The following is an 18649-nucleotide window of genomic DNA, read 5'->3' as shown; positions in this document are numbered from 1 at the left end:
CAGTCACTGCCATCATATCTGGACTGGTCTGGATTTGAGGGGATGTAGACATGTCTTTTAGCATAAATGACTTTTCAAAGATTGTCCCAAAAATCTAACATGGCAGTTCAACATTTCTTTTTTCAGCATATATCAGAATTGTGTAACAAAAAAAGCACTAATGAGCATGGGAAAGTGGTCTTAAGTAATTCACCCCTTAAGCAATCTGTTTATCTGAGGATAGTCTAGCAGAGACCGAAACCTCATATATGTTTCACTGTGGATTGCTATTAAATACTTCTTTATGTGAAAAATACATCTTTGAGTGCCAAGTTCTTCAAACATAAGGGCAAATTAAGACATCTGTTAAACATGGTCTGTGTGCTGACTGCGATGTAAGGGCTGGCAATGGGTTTCCCGACCTGAACTGATTAATCACGATGAAAAATCAATGCAATCTAATAGCGCATATGAATTGGAGGTGTCCAAAGAACTATCATAAAAGGTTTTGCTGCCACCGGTCACCAGCTGATCGCACACATGTTTCGGCAGGTATGGGCAGACGCAACATCATCACCTCTTCGTGCGAAAGTTAGCATCGATGGATAGCCCCTTTAAGAGTAGATATTCACTGTATAGTTTTACATTTTGAAGGTCAATCATTTGAACATGATCTGCTGTTAAATCCACCTTTTTCATATGATGAGGACACAATCCTGGCAAGTAAATGATCCTCACCCTGCTTTTTTCCCCCAGTAACTCCAATCATGTTGTTCTAGACTAATTGATTGCAGGTAGAAGTGCAGAGTGGCAGACCAATCACCTACACCTCCTCCTGCAATCATTGAGGAAGCACAGTGACTGACAGTGTTAGTGCATGTGGGATAGTAGATGAAGAAATATCTCTGCTTCTACGCCAGTGACCCTGTCAGTCAAAGCACTGTTCATACAGTAAGGATGCCAAGCTATTTGTCTCTCGTGCTTTTGTTATCTCGCTGTGAGGTGTAAGGCAGACAATTAAAATCTGGTTGTAATTTGGATTGATAAGCTGGCTCACCAGTCTAGTTTGTATACTTGGTATACAAAGCAAAAAATTGGTAGATCCTGAGGAACCTCGTACTTCCAGGAGAGAGCAACATCTTGGGCAGGCAGCCACTTCCCATTACACATATATACAACAAGGTGGCTGCCTGGAGACAACGGTAACTAATAGCAGCTACTTGAACATAAACCAGATAGTCCTGTTTCTGGTTAGTTATCCACTATACTAGCACAGCCACTTTCACCTACTTTTCTCAGCAGATTAGTTGTCTGTTGTGATGAGCGAGCATGCTCGTTACTCGAGATTTACGAGCATGCTCAGGTGTTTTCCGAGTATCTTCAGCGGTGCTCGGGTGTTATGTTTGAGTCACTCCGTGCGCATGATTTGTGACTGTTTGACAGCTTTAATACATGTGAGGAATGCCTCACATGCCTGTTTCTTAGGCTTTCCTCACATGCCTGTTTCTTAGGCTTTCCTCACATGTATTAAAGCAGTCAGTTGCAACTCATGCACACGGAGTGACTCAAATATAACACCCGAGCACGCTGAAGATACATGCCGAAAGGGTTAACAGCACATGCTCGCCCATCACTAGTTGTCTGCCCATGAAACTGCAATATAACTTTTTCTTTGCTTTGCACTGTATATATTTGATGGATTAGCAAGAAGTAGGGGACCAATATGACTGCAGGATCATTCTGTACAAAGTTTATAGTCTACCACCGTGGAGACACATTGTTCCCCAAAGGAGTTGTAGACACAGAATAGTTGCAGAATATTTCTGGACCTAACTGTATAATATTCTATATGGCATTTAAATAAAATAGATGATGTACGCACAGCCCTCTATAATGACCCATGAAGCATCAACAAAACTGAAAATACTCTTAAAGGGAATCTGTCATTATTATCAACCCTCCTAAGTCATCTATATGGGCATGTAGGTCAGAGAAAATTGAAGAAAATGATTCCTTGATGTCTGCAATCCAATGTCTTATTCCAGAGACATCCATGTTTTCTTGATATGTAAATGAGCTGATAGGATCTATGGACCGGACATAGATCTTCCTGAGAATCTGCCTCCAGACCTTATTATAACTGAAAGGAGGCGTTACCAGGGTGAGACATGTAGATCAGGAGAGCAGACTGTCAGTCATTAGATGTCTCATGCTGGTAACACCTCCTTTCATTTATAATAAGCTCTGGGGGCAGAAGGGAGATCTATATCCGTCCCATAGATCTTAACAACTCATTTACATATTAATAAAAACATGGATTTTTCTGGAATAAGACATCAGTTCACAGACATCAAGGTATGGTTTTCTTCAATTTTCTGTAATCTACATGCCCATGTAGATGACATACGAGGATGGATCCTACTGACAGATGCCCTTTAAGGTAAGAAATAAATGTTCAACTGAAGGATGACTAGTAATATAAGTTATATTCCCAAAAACCATGGAAGGTGCCATGAGGAAATATCACTGAAAGGATACGCAAACCTTACTATGATAATTATTATTGCTCTCCTGTTGGAATTTGCGGGTTTAAATTTGTATGGAGATTTTTAAGGCCCTCCTATCCACTTTAGACCAAAGTCAGCAGAACCCACCGATATTAGAAGGGTCGATCGATAGTCTTATGTATATGGGGGCCTCCCAATGCACCTCTGACAGATGTTGTTGGGAGAGAAAAGGAATTGCACATTGAAATTCCAATAGCTGATTCTTTTGTTATTCACATAGATAATCAGCTGCCAGAGGAGTCTGGTAACAGCTCTCATACTCCACACAGGAACGCTCGGCCAAACAAAGCGCTCCAGCATGTGGGGCAGTCGGGAGAGATAGCTGTTGGATGAACTATTAAATGTGTATGGGCAGTGTCGGACTGGGGTGCCTACGGCCCACCAGTAACCAACTCCAGGGCCCCACTTTTTAGCTGCATGCAAATGTGACATTATTATCAATCACAAATGTATATCACAATGAACTGGGTAGATTGTAAAATGTATAAGACGCCGCCTTTGTCTGTACATAGTGATTCAAGTATATTGTGCCAAGTACTGCTCATATAAGAGGGTGGTGGCCCACTCTTCCACAGGGGCCCACCGGAGGATTTTCCTGTTCTCCTGTGGGCAGTCCAAGACTGTGTATGGTGACCTTTAGACCTGCATATGAGCATCCAGACTCATGCTCACAATTTGCAGTGATTTATAGAACTATAGCTTTGGTAGATAATCTGGCCAATGCATCATTGTAAATGTAGTTACTAGTGCGACTGCCTGCAGACATTGATTTCTGCTATCAAGATGGCAAACAGAGTGCTGCAACTTAGAGGTAGCATTTAGCATTGGGGAATAACAGAGCCAGTCTAGAGCATTGTGGTCATCATTTCATCTATCTACATGTCCAATTTAAACTTAGCTTGGTGTATCCTGCAGACTTTGACACTTAAAAATTAAAGCTACCCTAAATAAATGTCAAATGCATCATCAACATAGCCGTTGGCCTTCTTTTGAACAATCATCTTTCACATGGCTAGCGTTGATTATGTTATGCTGCTGATGGTGCTGGTCCTAATGAAGGGCAGAATTCTCTCCATTCATTGACCAAGATAGCCACTTTGGGAGGATATAAATGTGACTTCAGAATGGAGGAATGACAGCAGGTTCATCCAAAAGAAGGAAACCAGGTGTGTTGACTATACATTTGACATGTAAAGTCAACTTTTTGATTTGGAATAGAGGTTCATTTTAAGGACTATGATGACTGACAGACAGATACTGGCCCACAGGAAAACAGGAGAAACCTCTCGTGGGCCCCTGAGCAAGAGTGGGCCATCACCCTCTTATATGAGCATTACTTGGCACAATATGCTTGAATCACTATGTACAGACAAAGGCAGCATCTTATTCATTTAACAATCTACCCAGTTCGTTGTTACCGTATTTTTCAGACTATAAGATGCACTTTCTTCCTCCAAAATTTTGCAGGAAAGTAGGGGGTGTTTCTTATAGTCTGAATGTTTATATGTATATGGTGTATATATGGTGGCTGTGGGTGGTGTAGGGGCGTGGCACTGGCTTTGGAGCAGGCACAGGAGGCAGGAGCCACCTGCTGCAGCCTACACTGTGCCCGCTACTAAAGAATATGAATATTCACTGCTCCCCACGCCCATGGGCGTGTGGAGCACTGAATATCAATTTTCCTTAATAGCCGGCACACTGTACCGCAGCGCAGCTCCTGCAGCCGCCGGCGGTCAGTGTGCCCGCTATTAAAGTCCATGAATATTCACTACAACCCATGGGAGTGGGTTGTAGAGAATATTCATGGACTTTAATAGCGGGCACGCTGACCGCTGGCTGCTGCAGGAGCCACGTTGCGGTACAGTGTGCACGCAATTAGAGAATCAATGGTCACTGCTCCCCATGCACACAGTCCCAGCGTGGGGAGCAGTGACTCTGCTGGCACAGCATCTCACAGTGTGAGGGCGCATGGCGTCATCGCCATGCGCAGCTCACACTGAGATCAATGCAGACTGCAGAGGAGGACACACCGCTGGAACACAGGGAAGAAAGGTGAGTAGAACTAGTGTTTTTGTGTGCAGCATGGGATGGGGGGTGCCATGCATACCAGGAAGAAGGATGAAGGGGACAATACATACCAGGAAGAAGGATGAGGGGGACCATACATATCAGGAAGAAGGATGAGGGGGACCATACATACCAGGAAGAGGAATGAGGGGGTTCATACATACCAGGAAGAGGGATGAGGGTGGCCATGCATACCAGAAAGAGGGATAAGGGGTGCCATACATACCAGGAAGAGGGATGAGAGATGAAGGATGCCATGCATACCAGGATGAGGGGTGCCATGCACACCAGGAAGAGCGATCAGGAGTGCCATGCATACCAGGATGAGGGGGGCCATGCATACTTGGATGAGGGATGCCATGCATATCAGGATGGGGATGAGGGGTGCCATGTATACCAGGATGGTGGATTGGGGTGCCATTGCATACCAGGATGGTGGATTGGGGCGCCATGCATATCAGGATGGGGATGAGGGGTGCCATGCATACCAGGATGGTGATGGGGGCCATGTATAACAGGAAGGAAGAGCCATATATACTAGGATGGAGGATATTAACAGCAGACCCCCTCCCCCATAACAGTGCATCATGACCACATTTTTTGCTTACATTTTTTTTTCTATTTTCCTCCTCTAAAACCTAGGTGCGTCTTATTGTCTGGTGCGTCTTAGAGTCCGAAAAATACGGTATATACATTTGTGATTAAGGATAATGTCACATTTGCATGTAGCTGAAAAGTGGAGCCCTGGAGTTGGTTACTGGTGGGCCCTTGGCCCCCAGTCCGACACTGGATACCGATATCTCTTCCCTTATATCTCTCGTTGGATTTCTGTCAATCCAGCTTGTTCCCCAAACTAAGAGGCATCTGAGGGATTTAGGCATCTCTTTTCCCTTTAATGAGATAATATGCCCATTCCCTATGACCTCATTCAGATGTCTGGGTTTTTTGTGAACATGAAAAACTGAGCGATTTTCATCAGGGCTTTGAATTAGATTTTCATCTGTTCTTTGGTCAGTGTGTTAGTTTTTATCACCAGTGTTTCGTCTTTTCTCGTATGCAAAGAAACCGATGACAGTTTCTCAAGCTTCTCTCATCACAATGAAAAATGGACAGAACTAGGATGGCATCAGTGTGCTGCCTGAGTTTTTCACCAATCCGTAGACTTTCCTTGGTAAGTTTGTGCCATGACGCTCAGTCTGACGTGAACAGTCCCATAGACTATAATGGGTGCGTGTTCTATCCATGATAACGACTGAATGCAGACGTGAATCACATATGTCTGAATGAGGCCTAAGGCTAATGATTTTCGGTAGCTGGGGCTGAGAGCTGTTAGCGCATATCATGTTCATACTGCATAGTAAAAAGTTACTGTACATGTATTTTTTAGCTGATCCTACTGTCTGTAATGCCAGCTACTCAACTGCAAAACGTGGATACGTGCGGCCTTTTTATTACACACGACTGACTCAGTGAGTCAGCTCCACCTTATATAAAAATCACAAAGGCTGCTTGGACAGGCCCTGGTAATCCAGGGAAACCTAGGATTTGTCACCTCTGTGTAGCCGGATAAGCCAGGCAAAAGAGAACCTTGAAACCTCCTCCTTTCCAAACAGGCAGCAGAATAAAGCAGGTCAACAGCCGTCTACACAGACGTTTCTAAAAACAGTCCCACCCCTCACTCCACCCTCCCGCCAACAAGTGCTGCTCTGGATGTCAATATCCATGCGAGCAATTGGAGGTCATTCAAGGAACAAACCCGCCACAAGTCACTGGAAATACTTTCCACGTGTTGCAGTTTTGAAGAGAAAACTTCAGTGGTGATATACAACATATACCGTCATTTATGGTTGATAAATATGAAATATTAACTGCAAAATTCTATATTCACCAGTGGGCCATAATAACATTATAATCTCTGACAGGTGTAATGAATAGCATTGCTTATCTCAGGAAAATGGCACCTGTCAGGTGTAAAGATCTGAACTACACTGGAATGGGCCAAATGGTGATGGCTAGACGACTGGGTCAGAACATCACCATACAGTAAGGTCTTATATTCAATGGTCCCGAAAAAGAACTAGTGAACCGTCAACTGTGTCATGGGTGCCCAAGACTCATTGATGCTTGTGGAAGCAAAGGCCACCCCACTTATTCCACTACTCCGAATAACTAGTGTAGCACACATTGCTGAAGATCAGTTCTATAGGAAGCACCTACCATAGGCACATAAGCATCAGTACTGCTCCTTGGAGCAATGGGAACAGGATAGTGCACTTTGGCACACTGCAAACGTTGTTAAGGAATGATTTGAGAAAGAAAGAGTGCACGATGTGCCATGGACCATTGAGGGCCTCCATCTTTAAAGGGAACCTGTCACGAGAAAAAACGCTATTAACCTGCAGATATGGGGTTAATCTGCAGGTTAATAGCGTTATTACGCTGCCCGGCATCTGCACGTAGCCTAACACTGCAAGGGAAAAAAATAACTTTATCCTCCCCAGCAGCGTTCCCGTTTCAGTCACAGGGGCGGCGCCGGCGCTCATTTAGTCACTGCTCTGAGAATACAATGGCGGCTGTAACCACACTGACTGACAGTCGGTTCCAATGCCGGTGATGTGGCTACAGCTGCCGCTGTGTATTCTCAGAGCTGTGACTGAACCAATGCCAACGTTGCCCCTGTGACTGAAACCACGCCCATGCCCTGACTGACGCTGGCTATGCATTGGGGCCAGCTGTCAGTCAAGGCCAGGGGTGCGGTGTCAGTCACGGGGGCTGCACCGACACAGGTTCAGTCTACACTCTAAGTATACAGAGCGGCAGCTGTAACCACACCTCAGCCCTGACTGACGCACCCTCTGAATTGGGACAGGCTGTCAGTCAGAGCCGGGGGTGCGGTTACAGTTGCCGCTCCATATACTCAGAGCGGTGACTGAACCGGCGCCGCCCCCATGACTGAAACAGGAATGCTGCTGGGAGAATAAAGTTCATTTTCTCCCAGCAGCGTTAGGCTATGTGCAGGCGCCGGGCAGCATAATAATACTATTAACCTGCAGATTAACCCCATATCTGCAGGTTAATAGTGTTTTTTCTGGTGATAGGTTCCCTTTATGGGGATTCCAATTGTAGAAAAATGGTCTCAAAGCAATCAGAAACTAATACAAAGAAAAATAAAGATAGAGGTCACTACCCCGGATCCAGCTCCGACTCCCCTCTCTGGTTTGGGTGCAGCGATGATGTAAGATCGTCACTCATTGTGGTCCGTGATTGGCCCGAAATCCACGGACATCTGCATGAGCCCTAAATGTTTATTTATTCCATCTGCAGACTGCACATTGGATATAGCTGTCAGCTATACTTCAATATCCTTTTTTTCCCTATCACGGACATTTGAGCAGACGTTATATACAGTATATAAAAAAAGGCCATATCCTATTCCAGAATTGTGCTCTTGAAATTGGTAGGAATTGATGCCTTAAGGGGTTGTCTAATTAGAGACAATCCCTTTTACATTGTAGCCATGAAGAGAATCAGGTCTTGCTTCCCGCACACAGCTGATTTTGCTTGGGGGAGCCATCCGTGGCCAAATATATAATACATGGAAGGCTCAAATTTGCCAAAACCAGAGCTCAGCTCCTATTTCCATTTTAGATTATATAAAGGAGTCCTGGGTGGGGGATCCTCCTTCCCACTATGATGTCCATATGGACAGGAGTTGCCGCTGCCTGAATAAAATTGAAACTTCCCTTTTGAAAGGGCCAGTACTAGGTGGTGTGGTTCCTGTGGCCCGAATGGCAATGCGGCTGCCAGAGAGACTCTCAGGACTATATCATCTCCATAGACCTTAACCTCTATGTCCAGAGATGCTAGGCTAGTGATTGCATCTCACTGGGCCACTAGCATAAAGCAGGAAACCACTTGGCAAACACGATAGATCTGGGGTACACTACGTGCGGCCTAACCATTCAGTGACAGACATGCTGGTCTGCAGGCTGCTCTCACGTTGACTCTAAAGGCCCCGTAACACATAACGAGATCGCTGATGAGTCACGGTTTGGTGACGCAATAGCGATTTCGCTAGCGATCTCGTTATGTCTGACAGGTAGCAACGATCAGGCCCCTGCTGTGAGATCGCTGATCGTTACAAAGCATCCTGGACCATTCCTGGGTCGTTGCGCTCCCGCTGGGCAGTGTGCATCGCTGTATTTGACACCTTGTCAACGACCTCGCTAGCGATTCAGAAGTGAGACACATTGAGGTGCATAAATTGGACTTTTCTGCGTTCATCGTCCCTGATTGGTGGTCGCTACTGCGTTCTTGTTTTTTTCAGATCTCACCAGCGTTCTCCGGCTGTGACTCCACTTTGAACAAATCAGACATCTTTAGCGAAGTAGGTATTGTTTGGGGTCTCAAATGAGTTTCCATTTTTAATTCATTTATAGGACATCTACCAATTATCTGCTATCATTGCTCTTCAGGGAGGGAGGGAGGGCTTGGCTTCTATCTGTATATATATGCTTTTGCATGGGCAGATATTTTAGGGGTCTCGTGCACACCCACACAGCACGTTTTTTGACACGCTGTCGTGGCCAACCGCTTCAGAGTTTTTCATACGCCAATTAACATGAAGCTTAAATCAATAGACTGTTCTTTTGGCCTGTTGCACGCTTCAAAACTTTCTTCGTCGACGTGATGCAATTACGTACTGTACGCCTGGCTTTGTGGACTCTGTGGACCGAGCCAATGGGGAAGTGGAGCTCGGTGAATAGCGTGCAAACGATCCTGCAATTGCAGGCCTTCAACCAGTGGGACATGGCAGAAACACCCATGATGCGAAGACCTGCCGCGACAACTGCTGCCAGTATTTTAACGGTCCTGGTGCCCCGTCACACATAACGAGATCGCTAACGAGATCGCTATTGAAGCCAAGTCCTCCCTCCCTGAAGAGCAATGATAGCAGATAATTGGTAGATGTCCTATAAATTAATTAAAAATGGAAACTCATTTGAAACCCCAAACAATACCTACTTCGCTAAAGATGTCTGATTTGTTCAAAGTGGAGTCACAGCCGGAGAACGCTGGTGGGATCTGAAAAAAACAAGGACGCAGTAGCGACCACCAATCAGGGACGATGAACGCAGAAAAGTCCAATTTATGCACCTCAATGTGTCTCAGTTCTGAATCGCTAGCGAGGTCGTTGACAAGGTGTCAAATACAGCGATGCACACTGCCCAGCGGGAGCGCAACGACCCAGGAATGGTCCAGGAAGCTTTGTAACGATCAGCGATCTCACGGCAGGGGCCTGATCGTTGCTACCTGTCAGACATAACGAGATCGCTAGCGAGATCGCTATTGCGTCACCAAAACGTGACTCATCAGCGATCTCGCTAGCGATCTCGTTATGTGTGACGGGGCCTTAAGTCCGAGAGGTGGCACCCATAGCACTGGGGTAGGGACATGTAAATGATGCAATGTGAGGCTATCTTTGGGATCTGCATGTAATGGCACAATGGGAATCTCCTGACTCCTTCATGGTATTCCAGAAAAGATAAGATAAATAGGTGGCCATGTGTAAGTGCAGCCATGGGACTAGTAAAAACCTGGCTATTCCAGAAAATCGCATAGAATGGAACCCCTATTCTCTTTATAAGTGGGAGTTCTGGAAATGTCAGATGATTATGGCATATACTTTTGATATGTCATAAATGTCCCATATGCATATGGCATATACCCTTGTATGTTCTGTTGTGGGCCTGGATTAGGTTCAATGTTGCCTATATGGGTTCAGCATGACTGTCTTCCAACATCTGCTGTTGGGGGGAACAAGGAACAGGCATGCTGTATTTTAAAAGTGTTGCCTTCTTCAAGCAATAACCATGCCCACTTAGTTGCCTATATGAGATTTGAAGGAGTCAGCTGAATAAGGTGCTGTTCACACTAATTAGGCTTTTTAATAATCTTGTACAGACTATAGAACAAGATACATTCTTGCCATCAATAATACCCCAAAACTTTGTCAGACCCCATTAAAGTTAGCAGCCACACGCTACCACCTGTATTTGACAGTGGTCCGTGTTTACTTGTCAGATAGTGCCTGATGTATCCGATCACCATTAACTCTAAACCTTAATTCACACCACCACATTTTTAGTCATCTGAGAAAATTGGTTTGTTGATGCTAATCACACTTTGATCAGAGTTTGATCAGAGTGTAATCATAGTGTGCTCCGATTTTCTCAGATGAAAAGATAGAAAAAAAAATTCTCCATTCTGCCAGTCCATGAAAATTGAACTGCACTCAAATGTAATCTGAGTGCAGCCCGATTTTTTACACAGACTCGTTGACTTGTATGGCTGAGTGGGATCCAAATATCCAATGCAAATGACTCTGTCCAAGGAAAAAATCTGACCTGTCCACTGCCCTATAGAATAACATTGGTCCTAGTGTGATCCGAGGTTTAATCGGATTGCAGTCAGCACGAGCCCTAAGGCTTAGTTCACGCAGCCCTATATTCGGGTTTAGTGCTGTCCATCAAAAATGCTTTTTAATTGTGCTGTTCAGGTGACTGTTTTTTTACGTGGACCGAATGTCTGCATGAAAAAAATAGCAACATACACTAGTCTTCTCTGTATTTTGGATGAGACTCGCCTATTCGCCCATCCAAGTCTATAGGTTCTCAAAAAAAATCGGAATCAATATGGATCATTCGCATAGAGTTTGATTTGTACGGATACATGATTCATTAACATAGGAATTTGGACTTGTTAATTTTAATAATTGCTGATGTAGAAGACGGGCGCCATATGAATGACCATACAGATGAAAATGGGACAATTATACGCTGGTGTGAACTGAGCCTTACTGAGCCTATCTTGCTGAGCAGTAAAGTTGGGCTCCTTAGCTGTGGTCTGGACACTGGTCATCCAGTCACCCGTGACCAGCAGATCAGAGCAGTATCCTGGAAGGTTTCCCACTGACTAGAATGTGAATAGCGATCAGTCACAGAGAATTCTGATCCAGATTCTGATCAATAGTTCAGGCTGAACTACAGATTCTACATCCCCCCATCTGGGCTCCTAGATGGCAGAGCCTTGCCCTGGTAAGTGGGTACAGTTGTGCACAGCACTAGCCTTGCCCTGGTAAGTGGATACAGTCGTGCGCAGCCCTAGCCTTGCTCTGGTAAGTGGGTACAGTCGTGCACAGCTCTAGTCTTGCCCTGGTAAGTGGATACAGTCGTACACAGCCCTAATCGTGCCCTGGTAAGTGGATACAGTCGTGCACAGCCCTAGTCTTGCCCTGGTAAGTGGATACAGTCGTGCACAGCCCTAGCCTTGCTCTGGTAAGTGGGTACAGTCGTGCACAGCTCTAGTCTTGCACTGGTAAGTGGATACAGTCGTACACAGCCCTAATCGTGCCCTGGTAAGTGGATACAGTCGTGCACAGCCCTAGTCTTGCCCTGGTAAGTGGGTACAGTCGTGCACAGCCCTAGTTGTGCCCAGGTAAGTATATACAGTCGTGCACAGCCCTAGTCCTGCCCTGGTAAGTGGATACAGTCGTGCACAGCCCTAGTTGTGCCCAGGTAAGTGGATACAGTTGTGCACAGCCCTAGTCGTGCCCTGGTAAGTGGATACAGTCATACACAGCCCTAGTCGTGTGCTGGTAAGTGGATACAGTCGTACACAGCCCTAGTCGTGCCCTGGTAAGTGGATACAGTCGTACACAGCCCTAGTCATGCCCTGGTAAGTGGATACAGTCGTACACAGCCCTAGTCGTGCCCTGGTAAGTGGATACAGTCATGCACAGCCCTAGTCCTGCCCTGGTAAGTGGATACAGTCGTGCACAGCCCTAGTTGTGCCCAGGTAAGTGGATACAGTCGTGCACAGCCCTAGTCGTGCCCTGGTAAGTGGATACAGTCATACACAGCCCTAGTCGTGCGCTGGTAAGTGGATACAGTCGTGCACAGCCCTAGTCGTGCCCTGGTAAGTGGATACAGTCGTGCACAGCCCTAGTCGTGCCCTGGTAAGTGGATACAGTCGTGCACAGCCCTAGTCGTGCCCAGGTAAGTGGATACAGTCGTGCAGAGCCCTAGTTGTGCCCTGGTAAGTGGATACGGTCGTGCACAGCCCTAGTCGTGCCCTGATAAGTGGATACGGTCGTACACAGCCCTAGTCGTGCCCTGGTAAGTGGATACAGTCGTGTACAGCCCTAGTCCTGCCCTGGTAAGTGGATACAGTCGTTCACAGCCCTAGTCGTGCCCTGGTAAGTGGATACAGTCCTGCACATCCCTAGTCTTGCCCTGGTAAGTGGGTACAGTCGTGCACAGCCCTAGTCGTGCCCTGGTAAGTGGATACAGTCGTCCACAGCCCTAGTGGTGCCCTGGTAAGTGGATACAGTCGTGCACAGCCCTAGTCGTGCCCTGGTAAGTGGATACAGTCGTGCACAGCCCTAGTCATGCCCTGGTAAGTGGATACAGTCGTGCAGAGCCCTAGTTGTGCCCTGGTAAGTGGATACGGTCGTGCACAGCCCTAGTCCTGCCCTGGTAAGTGGATACAGTTGTGCACAGCCCTAGTCATGCCCTGGTAAGTGGATACAGTCGTGCACAGCCCTAGTCGTGCCCTGGTAAGTGGATACAGTCGTGCACAGCCCTAGTCGTGCCCTGGTAAGTGGATACAGTCGTGCACAGCCCTAGTTGTGCCCTGGTAAGAGGATACAGTCGTGCACAGCCCTAGTCTTGCCCTGGTAAGTGGATACAGTTGTGCACAGCCCTAGTCGTGCCCTGGTAAGTGGATACTGTCGTGCCCAGGAAAGTGGATACAGTCGTGCACAGCCCTAGTCGTGCCCAAGTAAGTGGATACAGTCGTGCACAGCCCTAGTCGTGCCCTGGTAAGTGGGTACAGTCGTGCACAGCCCTAGTCGTGCCCTGGTAAGTGGATACAGTCGTGCACAGCCCTAGTCTTGCCCTGGTAAGTGGATACAGTCGTGCACAGCTCTAGTCGTGCCCTGGTAAGTGGGTACAGTCGTGCACAGCCCTAGTCGTGCCCAGGTAAGTGGATACAGTCGTGCAGAGCCCTAGTTGTGCCCTGGTAAGTGGATACGGTCGTGCACAGCCGTAGTCGTGCCCTGATAAGTGGATACAGTCGTACACAGCCCTAGTCGTGCCCTGGTAAGTGGATACAGTCGTGTACAGCCCTAGTCCTGCCCTGGTAAGTGGATACAGTCGTTCACAGCCCTAGTCGTGCCCTGGTAAGTGGATACAGTCCTGCACAGCCCTAGTCTTGCCCTGGTAAGTGGGTACAGTCGTGCACAGCCCTAGTCGTGCCCTGGTAAGTGGATACAGTCGTCCACAGCCCTAGTGGTGCCCTGGTAAGTGGATACAGTCGTGCACAGCCCTAGTCGTGCCCTGGTAAGTGGATACAGTCGTGCACAGCCCTAGTCGTGCCCTGGTAAGTGGATACAGTCGTGCAGAGCCCTAGTTGTGCCCTGGTAAGTGGATACGGTCGTGCACAGCCCTAGTCCTGCCCTGGTAAGTGGATACAGTTGTGCACAGCCCTAGTCATGCCCTGGTAAGTGGATACAGTCGTGCACAGCCCTAGTCGTGCCCTGGTAAGTGGATACAGTCGTGCACAGCCCTAGTCGTGCCCTGGTAAGTGGATACAGTCGTGCACAGCCCTAGTTGTGCCCTGGTAAGAGGATACAGTCGTGCACAGCCCTAGTCTTGCCCTGGTAAGTGGATACAGTTGTGCACAGCCCTAGTCGTGCCCTGGTAAGTGGATACTGTCGTGCCCAGGAAAGTGGATACAGTCGTGCACAGCCCTAGTCGTGCCCAAGTAAGTGGATACAGTCGTGCACAGCCCTAGTCGTGCCCTGGTAAGTGGGTACAGTCGTGCACAGCCCTAGTCGTGCCCTGGTAAGTGGATACAGTCGTGCACAGCCCTAGTCTTGCCCTGGTAAGTGGATACAGTCGTGCACAGCTCTAGTCGTGCCCTGGTAAGTGGGTACAGTCGTGCACAGCCCTATTCGTGCCCTGGTAAGTGGATACAGTCGTGCACAGCCTTAGTCTTGCCCTGGTAAGTGGGTACAGTCGTGCACAGCCCTAGTCGTGCCCTGGTAAGTGGATACAGTCGTGCACAGTCCTAGTTTTGCCCTGGTAAGTGGATACAGTCCTGCACAGCCCTAGTCGTGCCCTGGTAAGTGGATACAGTCGTGCACAGCCCTAGCCTTGCCCTGGTAAGTGGATACAGTCCTGCACAGCCCTAGTCCTGCCCTGGTAAGTGGGTACAGTCGTGCACAGCCCTAGTTTTGCCCTGGTAAGTGGGTACAGTCGTGCACAGCTCTAGTCGTGCACAGCCCTAGTCCTGCCCTGGTAAGTGGGTACAGTCGTGCACAGCCCTAGTCCTGCCCTGGTAAGTGGGTACAGTCGTGCACAGCCCTAGTCCTGCCCTGGTAAGTGGGTACAGTCGTGCACAGCCCTAGTCCTGCCCTGGTAAGTGGATACAGTCGTGCACAGCCCTAGTCCTGCCCTGGTAAGTGGGTACAGTCGTGCACAGCCCTAGCCTTGCCCTGGTAAGTGGATACAGTCGTGCACAGCCCTAGTCGTGCCCTGGTAAGTGGATACAGTCGTGCACAGCGCTAGTCGTGCCCTGGTAAGTGGGTACAGTCGTGCACAGCCCTAATCGTGCCCTGGTAAGTGGGTACAGTCGTGCACAGCCCTAGCTGAGAGCGCTGCTTCAGAGCCCGTCATGGAAGGAAACCGTGGAGAAGTGGCTCGGTCACATTTTGGTCACATTTTCCGGCACATCCTCCCGGGATGGAAGGGAGCAGCCACTTAATGGTGTCGGAGCCGGGTTTCGAGCCTCAGGCTGCGAGCTCAGTGTGAGAGGGTTAACGGGAGTGAAGCGCTCATGTACAGAACAGGGAGAGGTGTTGGAAGCTTAGCTGCCTGCAGCTCTTGTGAGGACTCTGAGGCCATAGACAGTGGAAACTGGCGGCATGCCAAGCTGGAGAGGGAGGAGAGCGGCAAAGGAGGGCACAAGCAGCGGAGAGCGAGAGAGGCGGAATACAGCGCTCACACAAAGGCGAGCGCACACCGCGAGCAGCCACCGTGTACAGCCGCCCGCCCGCCCGCCAGCAGAGTCCTGAGTCACAGGTACAAAGTGCAAGCCTGAGGGATGGGGGCAGCTCCTGCTCTCCAGCCCCAGTTATAGGGGCTTCCACCTACACTGCAGCCCCAATTATAGGGGCCTCCACCTACACTGCAGCCCCAATTATAGGGGCTTCTATCTATACTGCAGTGCTAATTATTAGGGGCTTCCACCTACACTGCAGCCCCAATTATAGGGGCTTCTATCTATAGTGCAGTGCTAATTATTAGGGGCTTCCACCTACACTGCAGCCCCAATTATAGGGGCCTCCACCTATACTGCAGCCCCAATTATAGGGGCTTCTATCTATACTGCAGTGCTAATTATTAGGGGCTTCCACCTACATTGCAGCCCCAGTTATAGGGGTTTCCACCTACACTGCAGCCCCAATTATAGGGGCCTCCACCTACACTGCAGCCCCAATTATAGGGGCCTCCACCTACACTGCAGCCCCAATTATAGGGGCTTCTATCTATACTGCAGTGCTAATTATTAGGGGCTTGCACCTACATTGCAGCCCCAATTATAGGGGCTTCTATCTATACTGCAGTGCTAATTATTAGGGGCTTGCACTTACATTGCAGCCCCAATTATAGGTGCCTCCACCTACACTGCAGCCCCAATTATAGGGGCCTCCACCTACACTGCAGCCCCAATTATAGGGGCTTCTATCTATAGTGCAGTGCTAATTATTAGGGGCTTCCACCTACATTGCAGCCCCAATTATAGGGGCCTCCACCTACACTGCAGCCCCAATTATTAGGGGCTTCCACCTATACTGCATCACCAATTATAGGGGCTTCCATCTATACTGCAGCACCAATTATTAGGGGCTTCCATCTATACTGCAGCACCAATTATAGGGGCTTCCACCTACACTGCAGCCCCAATTATTAGGGGCTTCCACCTATACTGCAGCACCAATTATAGGGGCTTCCATTTATACTGCAGCACCAATTATTAGGGGCTTCCATCTACACTGAAACACTAATTATAGGGGCTTCCATCTATACTGCAGCGCCAATTATAGGGGCTTCCTTCTACACTGCAACACCAATTATAGGGGCTTCAATCTATACTGCAGTACCAATTATTAGGGGCTTCTATCTATTCTGCAGCACCAATTATTAGGGGCTTCTATCTATACTGTAGCACCAATTATTATGGGCTTCTATCTATACTGTAGCACCAATTATTAGGGGCTTCTATCTATACTGTAACACCAATTATTAGGGGCTTCTATCTATACTGCAGCACCAATTATGAGTTATATTAGTTGTTATAATGATTACAGTGCAGCAGGGATTATCAGGGGCTTCCGTGTATTACAGTGAAGCAGGGATTATCAGGGGCTTCCGTGTATTGCAGTGCAGCAGGGATTATCAGGGGCTTCCGTGTATTACAGTGCAGCAGGGATTATCAGGGGCTTCCGTGTATTACAGTGCAGCAGGGATTATCAGGGGCTTCCGTGTATTACAGTGCAGCAGGGATTATCAGGGGCTTCCGTGTATTGCAGTGCAGCAGGGATTATCAGGGGCTTCCGTGTATTACAGTGCAGCAGGGATTATCAGGGGCTTCCGTGTATTACAGTGCAGCAGGGATTATCAGGGGCTTCCGTGTATTGCAGTGCAGCAGGGATTATCAGGGGCTTCCGTGTATTACAGTGCAGCAGGGATTATCAGGGGCTTCCGTGTATTACAGTGCAGCAGGGATTATCAGGGGCTTCCGTGTATTGCAGTGCAGCAGGGATTATCAGGGGCTTCCGTGTATTACAGTGCAGCAGGGATTATCAGGGGCTTCCGTGTATTACAGTGCAGCAGGGATTATCAGGGGCTTCCGTGTATTGCAGTGCAGCAGGGATTATCAGGGGCTTCCGTGTATTACAGTGCAGCAGGGATTATCAGGGGCTTCCGTGTATTACAGTGCAGCAGGGATTATCAGGGGCTTCCGTGTATTACAGTGCAGCAGGGATTATCAGGGGCTTCCGTGTATTGCAGTGCAGCAGGGATTATCAGGGGCTTCCGTGTATTACAGTGCAGCAGGGATTATCAGGGGCTTCCGTGTATTACAGTGCAGCAGGGATTATCAGGGGCTTCCGTGTATTACAGTGCAGCAGGGATTATCAGGGGTTTCCGTGTATTACAGTGAAGCAGGGATTATCAGGGGCTTCCGTGTATTGCAGTGCAGCAGGGATTATCAGGGGCTTCCGTGTATTACAGTGCAGCAGGGATTATCAGGGGCTTCCGTGTATTACAGTGCAGCAGGGATTATCAGGGGTTTCCGTGTATTACAGTGCAGCAGGGATTATCATGGGTTTCCGTGTATTGCAGTGCAGCAGGGATTATCAGGGGCTTCCGTGTATTACAGTGCAGCAGGGATTATCATGGCTGCCTCATCACTGTATAATTTGCCGTGTAATGGTCGGGGCATTAGTAACAGGACAATGATTCCCATCAGCTGCCTGGTAGCGGATCGCTTACGGACGGCCCGAGTCCGTACAATAAGTCACATGCCTACTGCGCTTGCTAAACCTTTTGCTCCTGGCAAGAACAAAATGAAGGGATCGGGCGACTGATAAAGATTCAGCAGAACGTAGCAGGTGTAGAGAAACGGAACGATCAAGACAAGTGTCCTCTCCTTTCCATGGGAAAGCTGGGTGACTACTATAGCCTCCGCTGCTGTCAGAGATGTCGTGGTCCACAGTCCTCATCCTATTACCTCGACCCTTCACATAACCTTCCCCAGTGCTATGTTATACAGGAATAGAGATCTTGAAAATGGCAACGGAGCGTGCGTATGGCTGTAATGGATGCAGGAGGACACTGAGCAGTGATGCACGCTCCTTCCTCCGGGCTGGAGCCCCCTGACCCTGCTCCAGGCAGATGACTCACAGACCC

General features: G+C 48.1%; 1 protein-coding gene across 2 annotated transcripts in view; it reads left to right on the top strand.

The window, feature by feature from the left end:
- BCOR (BCL6 corepressor) overlaps positions 1-18649 on the top strand; it is a 174850-nt gene that overhangs the window by 99314 nt on the left and 56887 nt on the right. The window contains exon 1 of one of the 2 annotated variants that reach the window (XM_073667301.1): positions 15675-15757. The exons of the other annotated variant lie outside the window; for it this stretch is intronic. The gene's annotated coding sequence lies outside the window, so the exon portion shown is untranslated. Of the gene's footprint in view, positions 1-15674; positions 15758-18649 lie in introns of those variants that run through there. 2 annotated transcript variants of the gene reach the window in all.

Source organism: Phyllobates terribilis, unplaced genomic scaffold (assembly GCF_046119375.1).
Source record: "Phyllobates terribilis strain yellow unplaced genomic scaffold, ASM4611937v1 Scaffold_2__4_contigs__length_985480577, whole genome shotgun sequence".
Taxonomy (NCBI): Eukaryota; Metazoa; Chordata; class Amphibia; order Anura; family Dendrobatidae; genus Phyllobates; species Phyllobates terribilis.
Note: the sequence above shows the minus strand (reverse complement) of the source record. Positions and strands in the feature narration are given on the sequence as shown.